Consider the following 16513-nt stretch of genomic DNA (forward strand, 5'->3'; position numbering starts at 1 on the left):
TAATAAATTACAAAGATTTAGTGATGTTTAATGATGTCCCAATCCCTGTGCCACTCCCTGTCCTCTCACAGTCATTGTCAGGTAAATATCCACTAGTCAATTTATTACATGGTAAATGATTCTATTGATATAGCATCCTGTATTTACTAATCAACAATAATTCTTTGTTTATTGACAGTCATTGCCAGTCAATCTATTTACAGGCAATTTTATTACTTTTTCTTTTCTTTTTCAGTCATTGACCATCACTCAAAACCAGCTACATGTACTAACAGCACCAGTGCTCCTACACAAAGCAATGAATTTGTTGGTTACATACATACATACATGTTTCTCCCATGTATAACGAAAAGTTATTTGAATGCCAATTGCAAGGAAGAGATGAAACAATAACTAGAGCAGTGTGCTTCTTGCCAAGAAAGCCTAAGATTTTTGCAGATAACAGTGGAAAGAGCAGCCTCATAAAGGTTAAAAGTTCAATGTGGACACCTCTTCAAACACCAATAATATGTTGATTGGAGATACTGTCATAGTTGAACACTATCCATAACTTTACTCTCCAAAATCAGAGATTAAATTTTCTACCACACTTTCATCAGTCAAATTTGTCTGAAATTGGCCAACATGTAACTGTTAAGGCCAAAGTTACCAACATGTGCTTGACCCTACAGCTTCCGTCAGAATTGTATTGTGGGAGAATTTATCGACCAAATAGAAAACAACTGTACTTACATGTTCCATAATGTAACAGTATGAAAGGACAAATCAAGACCACATTTGTTTGAACACTGCTAGGAATGGAATAGAAATAAAGCTCAAAAGATTTTACTAATGTCTTTGCTGCGCCACTAACTCAAGATACCACACAATTTGTATCCACAACCATTGAAGGAGAAATATTGGAAATCACTACCATAAACTCATATTTCTCTTGCTTTAAGTGCAACAAGAAACTAGAAAAATCTATTGCAGCAACATATTTAGGGTGCAGCAATTGCCACTTAAATAAAAAACTTAAACCTTCATTTAAACACTGGTATACCCAAGTACTGGTCCAGTACTCTGATACTAAGAAAATAACAACATTTTTTGAGGAGCCTATTAAGCCATTCAGAACAAAGAAAGCCTCATGCCAATGATAACTGAAGAAATGCTCAAAGTCAGTTTGTTCAATCTTCCAACAGTAATGTTCACAGACAACACAACATCCAAAGAAGTACTGAAGATTTCTTCAAACATGTCACTTCCCTGCTTTAAAAAAACGTTTTTGTTGACATCACAGTATATACTGTAAACCTAGTTGCATACATTACTGTAGTAACTTGTGTTGCATTAAGTTTCGCTTGTTCACTTTGTTAATACTAGACGGAATGACCAAAACCCAATATACTCAATTTGTTTTGTTAGTGTTATTTATAGATAATACAAAATAAGAATATAGCAACTTGTAACAAATAGATCTCACAAAGTTGTTGTTTCATTATTCTTCTTTGTCAGTACAACAATTTAATTTAGGACAGGGAGAGGGGGGGCCTGCCAAAAAAATTTGGCTTTAAAAGGAGAGAACCAGCCAAAAAAAAATTCTCATAAACCAGTAGGAGGTCATTATAAATTACACTATCATTGAAATCCCGCCAGCCCCCCTACCCCATAAAAAACAGCAGTCCTTTATTCCAACTACTTGCATACATTCTTATGCAAATTACCGCATATTTATGCCAGTTCTACTTTTCAAAGGTTTCACCTTCTAAGCAGTAGTCACATGTATGTACAGTTGCATGTGATGAACCTCCATTACAAACATTTAATTTACTTAACTTAATCCTATGCTCTGACATTGTTAGCTGCTTAGTTATTCCATGGTACTTGTACCCAATAATCATCATTATTATTCCTCCAGGGTACTGGTACCCTATAATCATTATTATAAATAATCATCAACTTCTATTTAATACAATGCTAAAATTTGAAGGGTATAGGAAAGTTGTTGTTCTTGTCATTGCTGTTGCAAACTATCAAGTTTAGTTGCAAAGGAAGGAAATGCTACCATCCCATCTAAAAGTAACAGCACAAGCATTGAACAATCTTTAGTAGGTGCAATATCAAGGAATTACCCATCTAGAAACAAAATCAGATAACTATCAAAAAGGGATGATGACCTTAAATAAATATTTCAAAGTGCAGGCGAATGTTCCATACAGAAGACTTTGTTTTTGTGAAACTAATCAATTGGCAAGCAAAACTGTTGAATAGTTTGTGACCAGATTGAGACAAAAAGCCCAAACCTGTGAATTTGGAGATGCAAACACTACGGAGGAGCAAATTTGTAATCAAGTTATTAGTAAGTGTTTGTCACAAACTTTGTTGAAAGTTACTTCAGAACAAGCCTTGACTCTGCAACAATTGAGAGAAATTGGCTGTGCTATGGAAGAACCTGAGACTGACCACAAACCTCTAGAATGTATTTTCTTGCCTAAATGCAAGACCTGTACTAGGATCAAGAGATGGCTACTCAGGATGCAGCCCTATAGATTCACAGTGTAATACATTCCAGGCCCCAAGAACATTGCAGATTCATTGTCACACCTGCTACACCCAGTGCCACAGTCAAGAGACCAAAACAAAACAGAAGAGTATGTAAAGTGGGTAGCTCAAGAATCAATGCCTGTTGCCTTGACAACCGTGAAATTGAGAGAGCATCTAAACATGACCCACAGCTGAAAAGTGTACAAGAATGCTTCTTGAATGGAAGGTGACATGCTATAGAAATCAAGGAGTACCTGCTGGTGCAAGGTGAATTAAGTGCGATTGGAGAGCTTGTTCTCTATGGAACTCAAATTATAGTACCAAAGCAGCTTCGTTGTCAAGCACTGAAGTTGGCACATGAAGGTCATCCTGAGACTGTGGCAATGAAACAATGTCTGCAAACCACAGTGTGGTGGCCAGACATTGACAAAGAGGTGGAAAGAGTTTTTGTTCATGGCTGTCAGTTAGTTTCACAACCACCTAAACCTGAGCCGGTGACACATACAGAGTTACCTTCTGTTCCATGGCAACATCTAGCTGCTAACCTATCAGGTCCACTCCCTTCTGGTGATTATGTCCTTGTCATGGTGGACTATTACAGTCACTTATTCGAAATGGAATTCACCAAATCTATTACATCTGAGAGGACTGTATAAATTCTGTCCAAGATTTTTGTCACTCATGGCCTTCCTTTGTCCCTCTGGACTAACAATGGGTCACAGTTTGTCAGTGACTATTTCAAAAAGTACTTAGAAGAGAGTGGAATTGAACACTGGCGAACCACACCCTTATGGCCACAAGCAAATGGGAGATAGAAAGACAAAACCGCAGTATCCTGAAATGCCTGCATATTGCTCAAGCAAAGGGTCGTAACTGGAGATGAGAGATAGACAACTTCTTAATGATGTATTGTAGTACACCTCACACTACAACTGGGGTTAGCCCAACAGAAATGTTGTTTGGAAGATGCATCAGGACCAAACTACCCCAACTGCAAGAGTTCAGTGATGAAGACGAAGTCAGAGACAGTGAGAATGAAAGAAAAGAGAAAGGGAAGGTGTGTGCAAACTGCAAAAGAAAGGCACATGAAAGTGAGATTCAAAAAGGTGACAAGGTGTTATTGAGACAGGAGAAAGAAAACAAACTGTCGACACCATAGTCTCCCTTTACAGTTGTTCAGAAGAATGGCAATAGTGTTCTTGTCAAGGCAAATGGCATGCAATATTCATGTGAAAAAGTATCTAGAGCAACATAATGCACCCCAAGCCACCAGTAGATTGCAGATACCACAGAGGCTCAAGGAGTAACAGGGAGTTCACCAAACAAGGTGTTTAGAGAATTTGTACCTGTTTCTCCTGGAATAACAAGTGAAGACAAACCAGTGGAGTAAAAATCATCAGATGATACCACTACGGTGCAAAGTGATTCTACTTCCACTTTATGTCCATCAAGAGTAAAATGACCACTGTCTAGATTTCAGGACTATGTTCTAGGCAGTGTTCAGCTGGTCCCGGAGTAGAACTCTTAAATCTAGATGTAAACTGGAACTTTGAACTGAACTTGAACTTTTTTGTTGTTGTTGTGGTACACTTCTAATTTAGGCCAGTTTGAAGCATTCAAACACTGTTAGAACTTTCATAAGACATTCAGAGACATGTGCATGCGTATAAAGTTGATTAGGTTTATTGTATTTTTGTTTTCATTCAACCTAACAAATAATTCAAAGAAGGGAGGAATGTAGTTTTTGTGAATGTTTAGGTCTTCTCTACCCATCCCCCTTGTTTTGTATATCGGGGCATGCGTATTGAGATGTTGATGATTAAACAACATCCTCAATTTGTGCAATTTTGTTGTTTACTGTTTGTGGTAAGGTCAGAATCATCCTGGGTTAAATTTGTGAATACACTACACACGTGCTAACAAATACTTCAAAATTCAACCATATCTCTCCAGTCCTGAGTTCATCCTCTAAAAATAATCTGCTGCTAGTATGTAACAGCAGGCAGTTGTACAATTTAGGATATGGCCTTAGCCCTCATAACATAAATTTTGCCCCCATATGATAAACATTTTAAAGGAGGCATATTTCCCCTTAACCATTTAGGTCACCTCTCAAATGTTTTTGTTTCCATGGCACCCCAAAGAGCATTTTCCTTCTAGGTTTTGCCATTGTTTCATTCCCTAGAGTTCTTTTATTCCCATAAACCACAAACTAAACCATGAGGAATATGTGTATGTGATCTTACATGATGCACATATCTTGATTGGAGGCTCATGGGATAGATTTCTGACATGCTACAATCAACCTAGCAACAAACTTACTCAGTCTCATCTCTCGTGGTAGCAATTTATCCTCTGAGATGACCAGTAAAAAGTCCAAAACCAATATAGAAAGAAATCCAATAAAAAGGGCAGTTTTTCAGTCATTGCTCCCTAAATCTGAAACAATTTACCACACTAAATAAGAACTAGCATGTTTAAATTCTTAACCCTTTTCCTCCCAACGTCACATATGTGTGACGATAAATGCGGCTGACCAATGCTGAGCCCGCTAGGGGTGAAATACTTGATTGCAATAGCCCCCCTCTGGCTCATTTGACGCCTGGCGATTTTTGTCGGTTTCTTCGGTGTTTTTCATGTGAATTTGCCTGCTTTTGAACGAATAAAAATGCGATTCTTTTCTGTTCGAGTTTTCGCGCGAAGTTCAGGAACAGCTGATCAGTAATGGCTTCAACTTCTGGAAGTGAATTTGTAGTAAATTCGGCTGCAGAGACTTCTCAAAACGTGGATTTAGTGGTCGTAGATGAAGATGAAATGTCATCGACTTCTGTAGCTATAGGCACGGCATATTTAGAGCGAGAGTCTGACGAGGAAATTGACTCAGACTTTTATCAGACTGACTCTGAGGCTGAAGAAAGTGACGAAAATGAAGAATTACAACAAGCAGGTCCTCCCAGGAAGCGGAGACGTACAGCACAGGGCGAAAACGATGTTGTGGGCGATCCTGTTTGGGTAGAAGACATCAAGACGCATTCAGACCTGCCTTTCACCCAACCCACGGGGCCTAAAGTTCGAATGGGAGCGGATCAAAAAGACCCAGTGAGTTATTTTTGTCTGTTTTCTACTGATGCCTTGCTTGATCTAGTTGTGACACAAACAAATTTGCATGCTGCCCAAGAGAGAGCCAGAACCCCGGATAAACACCGTATGCCTTGGCACGCAGTGGACAAAGATGAAATAAGAACATTTATTGCCTTGATTTTAGCAATGGGGTTGGTAAACAAACCTACCATACATAGTTACTGGTCCACTGATGAGATACTTCAAACACCATTCTTCACAAATTCCATGTCAAGGAATCGGTTTACACAAATTTTGAGGTATATACATTTTGTGAACAATACACAATTAATTCCTAGAGGTCAAGATGGATATGACAAACTGGGGAAAATTAGGCCCTTCTTAGAACTAATTAAAAACCGGTTCCAAAGAGTTTATGCCTCAAGCAGGAACCTGTCAGTGGATGAAACCCTTGTGAAGTTTAAAGGACGCCTTTCATGGAGGCAGTATATGAGGGACAAACCAGCAAGATTTGGCCTCGAGGAATTTACTTTGGCTGACTCTGAAAATGGCTATGTGTTAGACATAAATGTTCATACAGGCAAAGAATGTGGACAAGAGTCTAAAGGTTTAGCTCAAAGAGTTGTTTTGAAACTTGTGGAACCATTTTATGGACTAGGATACAATATATTTATGGATAATTACTACACCTCAGTTCAACTTTTTGAGAAGCTTTATGATCAGGGTCTTCAAGCCTGTGGAACATGTCGGGGGGATTGGATCGGTCTTCCTCGAGACGTGACAACATCGACCTCTGCTACTGTAAAGAGGATGAAACGTGGTGAAGCAATTTTTCAGCAAAAACATCATTTCACTTGTGTGACATGGAAAGACAGAAAACCTGTGACTATTCTAACAACTTTACCAGCTAATGAAGAAATGGGAGTTGCTGAAAGGTCAGTGCGAGAAGCAAACGTTTGGAGAGACTTTGCCTGTCCCATACCAGTGCAACAATACAATTTACACATGGGTGGTGTTGATGTTGCAGACCAGAGGACAACTGCCTATGCAAGGCTCATGAAAGGCTGGACATGGTATCTAAAACTCTTCTATCATTTCTTGGAGGTGTCAGTTTTGAATGCATATCTTGTTTACTGCAAGGGAAAAGATGATGATCAACCAGATCTGAGCATGATGGATTTCCGGATTCTGGTAATCAGAGGTTTACATGGTGGAAGGAGCTACAAGATTACCCCCACAGCTGCTGCACCTCAAATATCAAGATTGAATCTGTCTTTGGGACACTTCCCAGTCAAAGTTGACAAACGGTGTGCTTGTAAAGTTCACCTGCAGCGAGTGTTGACTTCATACAAGTGTGGACTGTGTGGAGTCCACATGTGCCCCAGCCCTTGTTTTGAGAAGTACCACACCCTCCAAGACTATTTGTATGATGACCCTGAATATGGAACAGCTGTAAACATATCAGGTCTGCGGTAATAGGTCTCGCGCATGCGTTATGCAGGGACACATGGCAGGCTCGACGTTGTGTGGTTATCGTTCTTGTTTTGAGGAATTCTGGTTGTACCACTGTTTACAATAAAAGTAAGTTGACAGTAACTGAGGCCCACACAATCACATTACATGGTGTCAGAAGTGGGATGCCGAAGTAAGTAAGCAAATTTGATGACAATTTAACTCGCTACACTGGTGGAAGTGGAAGAGTGAACAACACGATTGATTGAACAAAGCAAAAATGGCTACCATCTCGTTTATCGACAAAGGTCCCTCCATGGATTGGAGTACAGACGACAACCTATACAGCCGCTTTAAAATGTGGAAACAGAGATGTGAACTGCTATTCACTGGCCCAATGGTGAAAATAGATGAAGTACAGTGCAAACACCTTCTGTACTGGTCTGGCAAACACGGAATGGAGCTATTCAACAGTTGGGACTTATCAGCAGATGACCAAAAGAAGCTAAAAAACTACTGCGAGAGATTCGAAAACTACGTAAAGCCTCACTCGAACGAGCTGATCGCAGCGTGGGAGCTGCATAACCTCCGTCAACGTACCTTATCAATTGAAGAATTCATTGCTAAACTAAGAATTCTTGTTAAAGAAGCTAACTACCCAACAGAGCATCAGGATCGATTTCTAAGAGACTTCCTGGTGCTTGGCATGAACTCCGACCGTGTTAGAAAGGATTGTTTTAAGAAAGGAAATACCCTGTCATTCAATGAAGCCAGAGAAATGGCAAAAGCAGAGGAATCAGCTGATAAACAACTTCAGTTGATGAACACAGCCGTAGAAGTGCACCCTGTCACTTCTGAGTACAGAAGCCCAAATCAGAGAGACCACCCAAATGCAGCGGGTGGTACGAAGCAAACCCAAAATGGCAATCGATGGGGCAAAACACCAACCTGCAGGAATTGTGGCTGGGGTCCTCATGCACGTGAACAGTGCCCAGCAAAGAATGCAACGTGTCACTACTGTCAGAAGGTAGGACACCTAGCCAAGGTATGCCTGTCAAAGCTTAGAAAAAAGAATGTGCATGAGATTGAAGCTTCCAGTAGTAGCAATGCTTTACCCAACTCAGAGTCCACCCAGCCAATAAGTGATTATGTGTTTTTGGGCCCAATTGAAGCAACACCTCTATCCATGAATGTCCATTCCATATCCTGCAGAGAAAAGGCTCTACTAGAGGTGTCCTTGTCGCTGGGGCCAGAAGGAAGACAAGTCAATACACTCTGTAAAATAGACTCAGGGGCAGAAACCGACATTTTACCTAAGTCCCTTTACCAACAGTTGAATAATGGGAGGATGGGTTTAGCACAACCCACGATGAGACTATCCGCATATGGTGGAGTAGAGATTCCTAACCTTGGATCTTGCCAAATATATGTAAAAGGTCCTAACAACCCCAGCCCTAAACCTATTCAAGCAGAAGTTGATGTTGATGGCCCAGCCATAATTAGTAACATGTCAGCACAAAACCTGAACCTCCTAAAGCTCAACTGGCCAATAACCGCCAACCAGTATAGCGATGATCTGATCAGCCACAGAGGCACACCCACCCCTCAAGTAAACCACACCAGGCCCACGCATGATCTGCATACATTTAGGCTATTTGACATGGGAGGCAAGCAGCACCCATTCCCATTAACAAAGGACTATTTGTTAAAAGAATATGAAGATGTATTTACAGGAATTGGGTGCTTCCCAGGGGCACCATACCACATAGAAACCGACCCCAAAGTGCCCCCAGTACAACATGCACCAAGGCAGGTTCCAGTACAATTACAGCAAGCCTATATGGAAGAACTAGATCAATTGAAGAAATGGGGCATCCTTTCTGAGGTTCGCAACGAGTACACCCCATGGGTTAACTCGACTGTCGTAACAATAAAACCAAATGGATCGATTCACCTGAGCCTAGACCCTCGGAACCTGAACAAAGCTGTTAAGCGCAATCCCTACTATATGAGAACGATAGATGATGTGATACTGAAGGTGAGTGGCTCAACCCACTTCAGTATCTAAGATGCACGCAGTGGGTTTTGGCAAGTTAGCCTAGATGAGGAAAGCAGCAGACTATGCACTTTTAACACCCCCTGGGGAAAGTACAGATGGACCAGGCTTCCATTTGGTATCACGTGTAGCAGAGATGTCTTTCAAGAGAAAATGGACATGGTCTTCGGTAAGTTGGAAGGACTAAGTGGTATTGCGGATGACACATTCGTCTATGGTATAGGTGAGGCAGAACATGACCAGCGAATACTTAATGACACACAGCGAGGGAGAACAATGTGAGATTCAACCCAGACAAATCTCAGTTCAAGGAAACGAAGCATCCTTCTTCGGTCTCACATGGACTCCTGAAGGAATCAGACCTGACGAAAACAAAATCAAAGCAATCCGTAACATGCCACCTCCAAAGAACCTTGCAGAGTTACAATCTTTCATGGGCATGATCAACTACCTGAATGAATTCTCACCCATCATAGCCCAGACTTCAGAACCTGTAATACAGCTGATGAAAAAAGAAACGCCATTCATGTGGCAGGCAGAGCACCAAAAAGCATTTGAGAGTCTTAAACAAGTAATTACTGAGGCACCAGTCTTGGCGTACTATGATCCAGAGAAAGACAACCTGATCCAGTCGGATGCAAGCCTTCAAGGTATTGGATGTGTGCTGATCCAAGACAGTAGACCAGTGTGCTATGCAAGTCGGTCACTAACCAAGACTGAGTCGTGTTACAGCAACATAGAGAGGGAGCTACTTGCTGCCTGTTGGTCATTAGAGAAATTCAACCACTATGTCTTTGGCAAAAGTGTCATCATTGAAACAGACCATAAGACGCTGGAAAGCATATGGAAGAAGACCATAATGAGTGCCTCACCGCGGCTGCAGAGGCTTTGGCTGAAAATGGCAAAATATGACGTAGAAATTAGATACATACAAGAAAAAACCAATGTGATAGCGGATGCTCTCTCAAGGGTCAGTTACATGGAACCTCCCCTCAAAGAAAACGAAGTGCCTTTGCTTGAAGTCAACACCATCGCAAGCACTCTACCAGCAAGTCCCGCCAAACTGGAAGAAATACGACAGTGCACCGACCAAGACATCGTACTCGCACACCTTAAAGATGTTGTGCACCATGGCTGGCCAGAATATCCGAATGAATGCCCCCAAGACTTAAGGGAGTTTTGGAATTTCAGAGAGGATCTCAGCGTTGAAAATGGCCTTGTTCTCAAGAGACACCGCCTCGTGATTCCAAGTAGGCTCCGCCCACAGATGTTGCAAATAATACACCAAGGACACATGGGAACGGAAAAGTGCCTCCTAAAAGCAAAAGAAAGCTTATTCTGGCCAAGCATATCAAGAGTCATAAAGGAACTAACAGAACGGATGGTCCAGACAGTAAAAAACCTGTTAAAGAAATCAGATGCCGCCAGACAAGATCCTTATCTCGCACTTCTATCGTATTGAACCACGCCTATTGACAGCAACCTACCCTCACCAGCTAAGGTTCTAAACCAAAGAGATTATCACACACAACTACCTTGCAGTGGACGACTACAGCGCTCTCAAACCATGGAATATAACCAAGAGCAACTACAGCATCGACAAGATGTCCAGAAACAGCAGTATGATGGGAAGTCCCCTCGTGACCTCCAAAAGCTAGTACCAGGTCAAGAGGTGTCTGTGTTCCAACCGTGAACCAAGACTTGGGTTCCAGTAGAAGTAAAGCGAGAAACTACCCAGCCAAGGTCATACGTAGTAAAGACAGCTGGTGGTTCAGAGCTAAGGCGCAACAGAGTACAACTGAAACTGTCAGGTGAAAGAGTATCAACCTCTGAAGAACAGTTGGAGAACAATCGGGACACTTCCTCTTATCAGCCCATCACACCTATGGCGACACCCCACAAAGTTTTGTCATCGGAGCCACCACAGACACCCCACAAGCCAGCTCAACCCACTGAGAAAAGTGATGGTGTGCCTTTGACAACCAGGAGTGGCCATGTTGTAAGGAAACCATCTAGATTGGACTTATAAACTTCGTTGCAGACTGAGGAAACATTTCAGTTTAAAGCTATTATAAGCTGTCGTTGTGTTATACCTAACTAGCCAAACATTTTGTATCGTAGTTAGTCCCGCTGCCACACCCATTAGACTTTTCAGGGTGGAGGTGTAAACATATCAGGTCTGCGGTTATAGGTCTCGCGCATGCGTTATGCAGGGACACATGGCAGGCTCGACGTTGTGTGGTTATCGTTCTTGTTTTGAGGAATTCTGGTTGTACCACTGTTTACAATAAAAGTAAGTTGACAGTAACTGAGGCCCACACAATCACATTACAGCAGCAACCCCACGTCTGAAACCTCAGAATCCTGGCAGGCATTTTGCAAGAGGAAGACCTAGGCAGATGAGGCAGTGAACTCTCCTATAAGTAGCGGAACATTGACCGTTGGTTGTCAAAAACTGTTCACTTATTGCTGTTGTTGTGACACACCATTGCCAACAGCATACTGACATTGTAGCACTGGTATGTCCAACTCCATGCTTATAAGAGATATTATTTGGTGTTTCCTTGTTCAAAAAATTATGTTTTCTGATTGTTTATTCTACAAATGTATGTACCCATAATTCATGGGATTATGGACATGACTGTTTCTTTTGATTGGTTAATCATTAACCTGCAGATATTTGAAAAACTTGGGGAAGGCAGTTATGCTCAGAAAGGTTGTTTGGATCAGTCTGGTAAAAAATAATACCTTATGAGATTTAAGTTGCTGTTAAATATATATGAAAATTGACTAAATGTAGCTCAACTTACAACCATTTATTTACGGTGTTGTCTTTTGTGCGAAAATTAATTACCATACCCATGGGAGGAAAAGGGTTAAGAGTAGATTTAAGCCCATTTTATTAAGTTGTTCCTTTTACTGGTAAATTAGCAGAAATAATGATTATCATTATTATTATGCAACACCTGCTGCATCAAAAAGGTCACCTCTCTTTAATTCTGACAGTGATGAATTAGTGTCTCAATTGAAACTGGTTTTATCAGCCTCTTCATCACAAAGTCTAGAAGAAGAAAGGGATTTTAAAGAACATGGAGCCAGGCTAATAGATTTAAACAATTTTTCCTTAACTCTCGCCAGGCGACATGTGTGTGAGGAAAGAGAGATCCGTAATTTGATAATTTACATGTCACATAGCTGTTCATGTACTGTTTGGCTATTTATTCCTTCACTGTTTACTTTTATACTGTTCATGGCTTATAATGTACAGTGATTTTCTTCAAGGAACTGTTTCTTACATGAAAAAGCCAGTTGGAGGGTGCAGCTGCCTTTCAGATGAACAAATTAAAAAGATTCAAAGATACCATGGTCTAGCCATTGCAAAGAACATTCTGCCAACCCCAAATCCATCAGACAGAGATGTTAATGTTGCTTACACCATGAAAAAGAACATTGTCACTATCTTACACCACTCTGTTTAACCTACATTGTAAAGACCCAGCAAAGCAACAGATTTTCTCCTCCTGACAAGAACTCTTGTTGTAAGTGGCAACCATATCCAGTAACAAGGCCGTTGACCTATAAAGGGGATGACTGCTTGCCCAGGGTTTTTCTGGGATTGTTGTACTTCACTTTCCATACATAAAGTGAAACAGAATTCTTGGAAAAGTGCATGTGTGGTGCTATACAGAAGAATGCAAATAAGTGCATCAATTCTCTGGTTTAGGTTTGGTGTCTAAAGCATAAATGTTGTGGTGTGAAAGTAATTCACTGAGACGTGACTTTCCCAGTATTACACTTTAAATATGAAGCTGCTAGCAGCTAAAAGAGTATCATAAACTGCTACATTTTTATTCAAGCATGTTAGTTTTTCCAGGCTCACATACTAGTAGATTTTGATCAATACGATTTTATTTGTTAATTGGTCCATTATTTCTTGACAATCACTGCAACTAGCTCTTATCCTCACTAATTGTAAATTATCTCAGAACAGACTTCTCAGAGAAAAAATAAGCTACTATATTATACTGTGCTGTTACTCAAGGATTCTGGAAGGATGTCAAGGGGAGGAACTTTTAAGGATACCAACAAGGAAAGCATTTCTAATTTAGAACAAGCATGCAGATGAGAAATTAATGCATGAAAGATGATCATCTGTAAAAACCAACAAGAACAACAAATGAAAACTGAAATTTGAGGAGATGCATCTGTACAAATACTAGTCAATTTGGATAACAAAGATGTGTGGTTAACAGCATTTAAAGATGTTTCCAAGCTTCCCTTCAACAACCACTCAATCTCCCTATGAGCACACTTGACACTACCCCCAGGCCTTGTAAGCTACAAATACCAAGTATAATGCTATCACTCAAGCACCAACCAAGTTCAAGGAAACTCAAACCTTCTAAATAGGGCTAACAAAGACGTGATTAAAAACATTTAAAGATGTTCCCAAGTTTCTATTTACCAACCATGTAACCTCCTTACCAACAGACTTGACACTATCACTATTAAAGAGAAAATTGTAGATCAAGAAGATATTGAGTTCATATCTACAAACTTATCCAATAGTGCAAACCTTTTTGGCCGAACTTAATAAGTTTAGGTGTATCTTTGCCTAGTGCTCCTTTCTATTGCCTTCATTCCCCTTTGAAAGTGACCTCATGCATTTGCTATACATGCCAAGTATAATGCTATCACCCAAGCACCAAACAAAGTTTAAGGAAACTCAAACCTTCCAAATAGATCTCACAAGAACTGAAAGATACAAATGTTCTTTTAAAGCATTTATGTGGAGAAAAGCATATTCCTAATCTTAACTTGTTATAAAAGAATACACTGTTGAGTAACATCAGTTTTACATAAATGTGTTTCATAACTTACATACTAACTGTTATAATATTGTAATTTTCACGCCCTGTGCTGAATTTCATTTGCACGTGCTGCTAGACTCATTATATATTCAGTTTTCGTTTGTACCTTGGAGGCACTTGATAGGGATTAAATGTCTGTTCAGTAACCGCTTGAACGTGTGGATTGCTGTGTTATTACATGGTGGCAGCGGTGGCCACTTCTGCTTCGTTTTTAACCATCTATGTTATACAGCATGCCCGGTGGCGATACCTCCAATGGACAGTCTGGTGCGGGAGTGCCGCCATCGTCGACCTTTCATCAGATTACTCTGCCGAAGTACCTTGACTTGAAACATAGTGGAGAAATTGCCAAAAACTGGAAGCTTTGGAAGGAGAAATATAACAATTATTTTGTCATTTCTCGTTTGGATCGGGAAACCCCAGAGTTTCAGTTGGCGATATTCAAACATACAATCGGAGATGATGCATTGAAAGTCATCAAAACATTCAACTACGCCGAGGGGGAGAACTCGAGTGATTGGCGCGTTGTAATGGGAAAAATGGAGAAGCATTGCATTAGCAAAGTCAATGAAATTTACGAACGATACTGTTTTAATATGCGAGACAAGCTTACAACGGAGTCGGTTGATAGTTTTGTTGCCGAGTTGAGGAATCTGGCCAAAACATGTAATTTTTGCAGTTGTTTGCGGGATACTTTAATCCGTGATCGCATTGTGCTTGGAATTAAAAACGAGCAGACAACCAAGAAGTTACTGAGAATGAGAGATCTTACTCTGAATTGTTGCATTGACGTGTGTCGCAGCGAGGAAGTTGCTGAGTTGCAAATGAAGTCGTTATCTGGGCCGGTGGATAACATTAATCAAGTAAAGTCAAGTTCTAAAAAGCAATGAGCTCCAACGCCAGTGGACGGGCAGTCAGCAAAGAAAATTTCCTGCAAATTTTGTGGCTATGACCATCAACCTGATAGGAAGATGTGCCCCGCATGGGGAAAGAAGTGCAAGTGATGCAAGGAAAATAATCATTTGCCAAGAGGTGTAAGAAAGTTCCTGTCCATAATATTGAGAGCAAAGAGGAGTTAGAGGAGATCAGCGTTGTACAAGTACAGGCTTTGAGAGGGAGAGCTGTGTATGCGAGGATGCTGGTTAGGCAGCAACCGGTGCAATCTCAAGTTGATTGTGGTGCAAGTGCAAATATTTTACCTCTGAGGTATGCTGAGGGCAAGGAACTCGACTCGTGTTCGCAAACACTTGTCATGTAGAATGGAACTAAAGAGATGCCTGTTGGTTCCTGTGCATTGCCTGTTGTGAATCCGAAAACTAATGAGAAGTACAAGGTCCGGTTTCTAGTTGTGAAAGAGGATTTAACCCCTCTGCTTGGCTTAAATTCAATGCAGAAAATGAAGCTGTTAACTGTACACAAGGAAAACTTCATTAATGTCGTGGAGAATGCAAATGATGACCTCACAGCTAATTACGCGGATGTCTTTAACAAAGGTCTCAGAACACTTCCAGGAAAAGTTCACCTACAAGTTGACCCAGATTGCAAGCCTGTTATCCTTCCAGCAAGAAAAGTACCTGTGTCTGTTCGGGAGAAGTTCAAAGAAGAGCTCCATTGGTTGGAACGTCTTAATCAGATTGTTGTAGCTGTAAAGAAGTCCGGCGAACTGCGTGTTTGTATTGACCTGCGACCACTTAACACTGTCTTGAAGAGGGAACGTTGTCAAATTCCCGTCATTGATGATTTGTTGCCCAACTTGACAGATGTACGTGTGTTTACAAAGGTTGATTTAGCCTCTGCCTTTTGGCATTTGGAGTTAGATCGCAAGTCTAATATGCTCATGACATTTGCTATACCATATGGGCGATATCGTTGGCTCCGTTTGCCGTTTGGTCTCAGTGTTTTGAGTGAAATTTTTCAGAAACATTTCCATCAAGAGTTACAAGGCCTCCCGGGTGTAAAGTGTATTGCAGATGATATTCTCATCCATGGCACGTGCGAGGCTGATCATGACAGCAATCTAGATGGATTCATGCGCAGATGTCAGCAGAAAGGTACCAAGCTCAATGCCGAGAAGTTAGAATACAAGTGTAAACAGGTTCCATTTCATGGGCACCTGCTAACCACAGAGGGTCTAAAGCCAGATCCAGAGAAAGTGAGAGCAATCGTCGAGATGCCACGCCCAAAGGACCGAGGTGATATTTTACGCCTGAATGGAATGGTCAATTATCTTAGCCGTTTTCTACCCCACTTATCTGATGTGATGAAGCCTCTACGAGATCTTACCCATAAAGATGCAGCATGGTGTTGGGATGATTTGCAAGAGAAGGTTTGGAATGATGTCAAGACATTGATTGCATCAGCACCCGTTCTAGCCTACTACAAGCCCACTGAAGTGCTTGACATCCAGTGTGATAGCAGCCAGAGTGGTTTAGGTGCAGCTTTAATGCAAAATGGTCACCCAATTGCGTACGCTTGTAGAGCCTTAACAGAGACGGAATCTCGCTATGCGCAGATTGAAAAGGAGATG

The 16513-nt window shown here is 41.0% G+C and overlaps 1 long non-coding RNA gene across 1 annotated transcript in view; it reads right to left on the reverse strand.

Moving 5' to 3' along the window:
- Positions 1 to 732: 732 nt before the first annotated feature.
- The window catches only part of LOC113676916 (uncharacterized), a 31630-nt gene continuing 15849 nt past the window's right edge, over positions 733 to 16513 (reverse strand). The window contains exon 4 of the long non-coding RNA XR_016179109.1: positions 733 to 1912. This is a non-coding gene — a long non-coding RNA (uncharacterized LOC113676916). The remainder of the gene's footprint in view (positions 1913 to 16513) is intronic.

The sequence above is a fragment of the Pocillopora damicornis genome, chromosome 8 (genome assembly GCF_964200805.1).
Source record: "Pocillopora damicornis chromosome 8, jaPocDami1.2, whole genome shotgun sequence".
NCBI lineage: Eukaryota > Metazoa > Cnidaria > Anthozoa > Scleractinia > Pocilloporidae > Pocillopora > Pocillopora damicornis.